Source organism: Sorghum bicolor, chromosome 9 (assembly GCF_000003195.3).
Source record: "Sorghum bicolor cultivar BTx623 chromosome 9, Sorghum_bicolor_NCBIv3, whole genome shotgun sequence".
Taxonomy (NCBI): Eukaryota; Viridiplantae; Streptophyta; class Magnoliopsida; order Poales; family Poaceae; genus Sorghum; species Sorghum bicolor.
The window spans coordinates 18,647,855-18,654,848 of NC_012878.2; the positions used below are offsets into that span (position 1 = coordinate 18,647,855).

General features: G+C 39.6%; 1 long non-coding RNA gene across 1 annotated transcript; it reads right to left on the bottom strand.

Moving 5' to 3' along the window:
* On the bottom strand, nt 2,315-5,324 carry LOC110430587. The gene is made up of 3 exons (XR_002447949.1): nt 5,102-5,324; nt 3,763-4,727; nt 2,315-3,661 (listed from the first exon to the last, which is right to left on the bottom strand). It is a non-coding gene; the product is annotated as an uncharacterized LOC110430587 (long non-coding RNA).

A 6,994-nucleotide genomic window follows, 5' to 3' on the forward strand; every position in this document is an offset into this window, starting at 1 on the left:
AAAGCGCATTGCCGATGAAAAACATAAGAACATCAGCATTCTGCAATCCTCAGGGGATCAACTGAAGCAGAAGATTTCTATCCTATCGGCAAGAAGGGAAGTCCTATTAGCTGAGCTTAAACAAGCAGAAGAGGCCCTGACCCAAGCTCAGCAAGAAGAAAGCTAGCTGCTTGAGATGCTCAAGATCCTCCAACAAGAACGAAACATTCTAGCCCGCAAAGCACTATAGATGAAGAAGAAACTGAAGCCAGTAGAGGGTTCTGCCGATGAGGATACCCGGGAGATAGAAGAGGCCAACCAGATTCGACTGTGCGCCATATCAACTATCCAAGGTTTGCTGAACCTGTGAGCTCTTCATCAACAACACTTGCCCCTAGAAACCTTTATCATTTTGGTCTAGCTAATAGGACTGTTATCGGCGCTTTAAAACATCATGCATGATCTCAGATATATTTCATCCAGCCGATAGGAGTGTTATCGGCATTTGAACTTTTATGCATCGACCCAAATGCTTGGGTTAGACTTTTTTAGATATTTTCCATTTAATGCTCTGGGAAATTCAACTCCTTCGAGAATTTCTAAAATATAAGCAATACCAGGAGCAGACCGATTTATCCGATAAGGACCTTTCCAATTAGGAGACCATTTTCCAAATTTTGAACTCTTAGTCCCAATCGGTAGAATTAATTTCCATACCAAATCTCCGTCGACAAACCCCTTAGCTTTTACTCTTTTATCATACCATTTAGCAACTCTTTTTTTATTTGCTTCTATACTTATCAAAGCTCTCAACCAATGCTCTGCCAAATCATCTAACTCATCTTTCATCAAGGTAGCATAATCATCGGCAGTCAATTGATCTTGGAAAGACACTCGCCTAGAGCCAGTCTTAATTTCCCATGGTAGCACCACATCGTGCCCATACAATAACTGATAGGGCGACACTTTGGTCGATCCATGGCATGCCATCCAATATGACCACAAAGCTTCATTTAACAATGTGTGCCATCTTCTAGGATTTTCTTCAATTTTCCGCTTGATAAGCTTAATAATCCCTTTGTTAGAAGCTTCGGCTTGCCCATTTGCTTGAGCATAATAAGGAGAAGAATTCAACACTTTAATCCCCATACCGATTGCAAACTCATCAAACTCTTCCGCTGTGAACATAGAACCTTGATCGGTAGTGATTGATCGAGGAATACCAAATCGGTAAACAATATGCTCTTTTACAAAGTCAATCATATTAACCGATGTCACTTTCTTCAAATGAATAGCCTCAACCCATTTAGTGAAATAATCGGTGGCAACCAAGATGAATTTATGCCCTTTGCTTGACGGTGGATAAATCTGGCCGATTATATCAATAGCCCATCCTCGGAACGGCCAAGGTTTAATTATAGGATTCATGGCCGATGCGGGCGCTCTTTGAATATTACCAAACTTCTCACATCCTTGACACCCATTAAAGTATTTAAAGTAATCTTCAAGTATAGTCGACCAATAATATCCATTCCTCCTAATCATCCATTTCATCTTAAAAGCCGATTGATGTGCTTCACACACTTCTTCATGGATCTCACCCATCAAGCTCCTAGCCTCATCGTTACCCAAACACTTGAGCAAAACTCCATCTATCGTTCGATAATATAACTCCTCTTCAAGGAGTACATATTTGGCAGCTTGAAATCTAACATGTCTTTCAACCTTCTTGGTTGGATCTTTTAAATAATCAATAATTTTCTTTCTCCAATCATCGGCACTGATTGCCGATAATACACCCAAGATGGGTTGACATCCCGAAGCATGCTGAGCCAATCAGTTAGCTTCTTCATTATGCAAACTAGAAATATGCTCTAATCGGAAATCTTTGAATTCCCTTAACAATTACACGCACCTTTCATAGTAGGTTATCAAAACCTCACTTCGGCATTCATAAATCCTCACTACAAGAAATGTGCCATCTTTTGACATTTGATATATGTCATAATTCATGCGAAAAATGTCACAGATCACCATTTATGACACAAAGTTGACGAAAACTGAAATGTTAAAAGATGTGCGTCTTTAATAACAACTTGTGACGTTTATGTGTTCATGTCATAATATTATGACATTGGTTTTGGATGTCACAAGCATTTATGACTTCTACTTTTATGTCATAGGTTCTTAGGCCTTGTCACATAGGATGACTCATTGACTTGGCTCGATCCATATCATCACGTACACCACCCACACATCAAACAATCCACATTGACATATGCAGGTCCAACATTATATTGCATTCATGGCCAAATCAACATGTTTCCAAGTCATTCATCAAAATATTTATTACATTCATCACGAACACCAAACTATAGTTCAACAAGTGACCTTAGTCACAAAGTCATCTCATATAAAATAAACAAATAAAATCTCACATCCCAATCTCACAAGTGACCTTAGTCACCAAACTAATAGTTCAATAGGTGCTGGAAGCTAGGTCTTCTTGGTGTTAGGAGCATGAGTGAATACCTTAGGTTGCTGGAATTTCTCTATATCCTGTAGAAAATACATCAGAAACAAATATCACTTGTTGAAACAAATGAAAAATTCAAAAGGAACTTTACATATGTAAGCCAGAACAAATCAAACAACAGTTATAATAATCTATGCATATATGATCTCACTACACCAAACATCTTGCATTGTTTTCAGAACAGTAAAAACATCATGAATTGTTTCCGGAACAAATCATCTTACCAAGGCACATCTCCAATCAACTTTAACATCCCGAAGTTAAAAATCAGGAAACGTTTTCAAAACTGGAACAACACTTATTTCAGAACAGTAAAAAATTAAAGCTATGTAGATAGATATCCCTCCAAGAAGTGACACATTCTTGACTCACAATTGGAGCTTTAGAGCAAGATAACAGATTACATAGTTGGAGCAGATAATTGATAAAAGATAGCTTCAACTTGCAGGAAGAAGTATTAGAGTATTAACAAAGGTGAAGGATAGTATAGGAAATAGAGACATTGATCTGAACCTTCACAACGACACTGAACCTGAAATTAGGGAGAGCAGAGATACCTGTAGAAAATAGCAATCACACACACTACTAGTATAGTGCCCGTGCTAACGCCACGGTGTCATTTCAGGGATGCATATGAAAACTTAGATTGTATATATACATATTAACGAAAAAAGTTAGTCTTGGCACTGTATATATACATATTAATCCAAATTTATATATGCACATTATAATCATATGAACAACCCTATGCTTCCTCCAATTCTGAATCTAATAGTGAGGATCACTGAGTGCCTTGACACTGTTGATGAAACTTAATGACAACCTTTCAAGACTACACCAGGTTGCTCAGCAGCAGAACAGCCTCCACTTTCAGTAAAAGTATAAACAATGCATCTGTGGTGCTGACCATAGCGAGCATTCCGACATTTGGCAAAAGCTAGGGTGACAAATCATGTTGACATCTTAAAAGAATGCAGCATGCCGTAGTTCCTAAAATATTTCCAAAAACAGTGAACAAAACTAAATAGTGAAAATTAAGATCCAATGCACCACGTACTTGTCCATAATGGATGAGTAATTTGCACCTCGACAGGACTGCTACCTGAAATGTCATCAATTTTCTCTTCATGGTTGCTCTCCTAAAACCTATTTTTTTGCCAAATGAAGCCATTTAAATAATTGTAGTGCATGCAAAATAGCATAAAGGTTTCAATTTTTCCAATGTTGGATAGCAAACAAACACTAACCGGATCATGCGTCTTTATAAGCCTCCATACAGGGCAGCCTAACACAAAGAAGGACCAAATATACATTAGTATCCACACATTCTCTCTTAGCCAAATTCCATCTTTATAAGCCTCCATAGTTCATATTTCTGTCAGACGACTATATATACAAAAATTCTAGATCATCTCTCATCTATCATCATCGAGTTCACTGAAAATACAAGGGAAAAATTCCATACAAACAGGTTTGGGTTGCTTATCTGAAACTTTCCAAGTCTTGACAGCTTGGGATTAACACCTTGTTTTTGAACTTCTGAATGAGATGCCCAAGTCTCTCCTCAAAAGCAGTTGTGTCGTTATTTTCCGAATGAAATATAACATGAACAGAACTGGAATTGCTTGTGCAGAAGCACAAATGAAAAAGCTTGGTAATAATCCCTAGCTACAGATGAAAAAAGTTAGGCATTGTAGTAAACTCTAGCTGCAGACCAGATAATTGGCAAAAAAAATTAATAAATAGAAGAACACATAAATTTATTGTAACATTCAGACAAAGACACAAATGGCATATAGCAATTCAGAATGTAACATGTAGCCATGTTCTCAGTAAAGATAATTAAATGAACAGATCATGAGGATGCTGTAGCAGACACAAGCTGAATCCTAACAGGAAATTTAAAGGTATTCACTGTCTCACTATCTAATAGGAAATACAAACTACCATATTTGTGCTGCTCCATCTGTGAAGCCATTATGGTTTTTCCACACTAATGTTAATCATGTTTCCTCGCTGCTTTGCACAAAATCAATAGTTGTACTACTGGAGCTAAAAAAACAAACACCAGTTATATAACAACACAATAAACGATTGTAAATAGAGAGGATTTTGGTTCCACTGGATCTACCCCTCCTCCCTTCTCCACTGGATCAGCAGCATGGAGATTGAAATCTAAGCCAAAATCGCTGTCAAATTTGAGGCCAGCATCCTGCGTACAAGGTAGTAGAAAATCACAAAACTGCAGAAATTAGAACTGGAAAATCATGAGCACCCAGATACTAGCAGCAACAAAATAGTGCTGTCGAGCGTAGTGCTGCCGACAGTAGGGAGTGAATGGGGCCTGCGATTTGTAGGTCTTAATCTCATAAATCCCATCCGGCTCGACCTTATCTTACCCCGTGGAAACAATTTCAATCTCCTCGATCCTGAGCAAGACAGATCCCATAAATCCCCATCCTACTCTACTTCAACAAAATATGCAGCTAGGGTTAGGGCCATCACAGGCGTTGCTAGGCTTACACATGAGCACACAGAGCACCATGACCGAGGGGACTTGAGATGGTTGGGCTATATGGCACGCACCTGGATCTCGCCGCCGCCGTCACCCTTCTGTCGGAGTCTTGCCGTGACCGCCACCCGGGCTGGGATCCTGCCACCATCGGCTCCCGCACTCGATTCCAGCCGCCCGCGCCTGGATCCGGCCGCCCGCGCTTGGATCCCACAGCCGGCGCCACCCCATCCCGAAGCGCGCGGCCCTACCTCAGGGAGCCGCGGGGAGGAGCAGGGGTCTGCGCAGGTGAGGAGGATGCCCGGCACCGACTAGGAAAGCCCGACTCCGAGTCCACATCTCGTTCGGTCGTGTTCTGATTCTCAATCCACTCTACAAAACTGTTGCATGCCGCACAGCCGGGCGTCCGTCGTGTCGTCGCAGAAGGAGTCGCCGCTAGCGCTTCTGGAGGAGGCATGAGAGGAGAGCGCACGATGGGGATAAGGGGCGACTTTGTGATGGATGTGGGCGTTTCTATTTTTGTTTCTTCTTTCTGTTGGTGTGCGTCTAAATATTTTTCTTTTTTAACAAAGATGGGTGCTAGGTTGATTTTCTATTTAAATTTTTCGTGTTTTGCTATTTATTTATTTATAATTTTTTTTATCAAACAGGCAAACGAACATGCATGCATCTATTTATTCTTTTACTTGTTGGGAAACATCACGTTCATAATATTTTGGAAGCTTTCCACAATTTATGAATAATTTCTACACATAAATTAATTATATAAAGAAAAGGAAATTTTTAGAACCCTATTTGAATTCAAGTTTTAAGGCAACATAGGGTAATATGATCAGTAATCGATATATTTTCCAATCAATAGCTCACTTTGTCGTGATGCTAGGCCAACAAAGTGTCCTGAATACATAGAGAGAAATAAGAAAATGCTTGAGACCCACTTGACTCGGTGGCGGTGAGAATAATTGGGCCCTCATGCCACCTCGAAAAAAATGATTACAATCTATCTTTGTCTTAGATTTATGACAATGACAATTTGACCATTATAACATGGCAAAGATTGTCACGATATGGAGTTTGAATACATTGACGACATTTTTTGTGACATAAAATCATTTATGTCACTAAGTTGAGATGGCTTTCAAAAGAACGTCATAAACTCATCGATTTAGTGACATTTTGATCAAATGTCATGCCATAATCGTCATAAGATGACAGATTTCTTGTAGTGCCTAGCCAACTGATTTATAACAAGCATAGAATCGCTGAAGATCTCAACAGCATCAGCATGTACTTATTTTAATAATTCCAACCCTTTGACCAGAGCTTGATACTCAGCTTGATTATTCGTCGACGTGGCAACAATCGGCAAAGAAAACTTATACTTCTTTCCTTTAGGAGAAATTAGCACTATGCCGATTCCTGCCCCCCGGTCACACGTGGATCTATCAAAGAAGAGTGTCCAAGGAACGATTTCCAAAGCGTCCACCATACCGCAATGCTGAGTTACAAAATCGGCCATAATCTGTCGTTTATCCGCCTTAGCCGATTCATAGCGTAGATCAAATTCCGACAATGCCAAACTCCATTTGCCGATTCTACCATTCATAATCGGCATTGATAACATGTATTGGACTACATCATCTTTGCATATAACAGTGCATTCGGCCAATAACAAATAGTGACTTAATTTGATACATGAAAAAGATAAGCTTAAGCATAGTTTATCAATTGCCGAATACCTTGTCTCAGCATCCACCAGTCTTCTACTTAGATAATAAATCACACGCTCCTTCCCTTCAAATTCTTGAATTAGAGCCGAACCAATGACCATCCCATCGGTAGACAAATATAATCTGAAAGGCTTTCCTTGTTGAGGTAGAATCAGAACTGGAGGATTTGTTAAATAACTCTTGATTTCATCCAATGCCAATTGTTGCTCTTTCCCCCATAGAAACTCTTGATCAGCT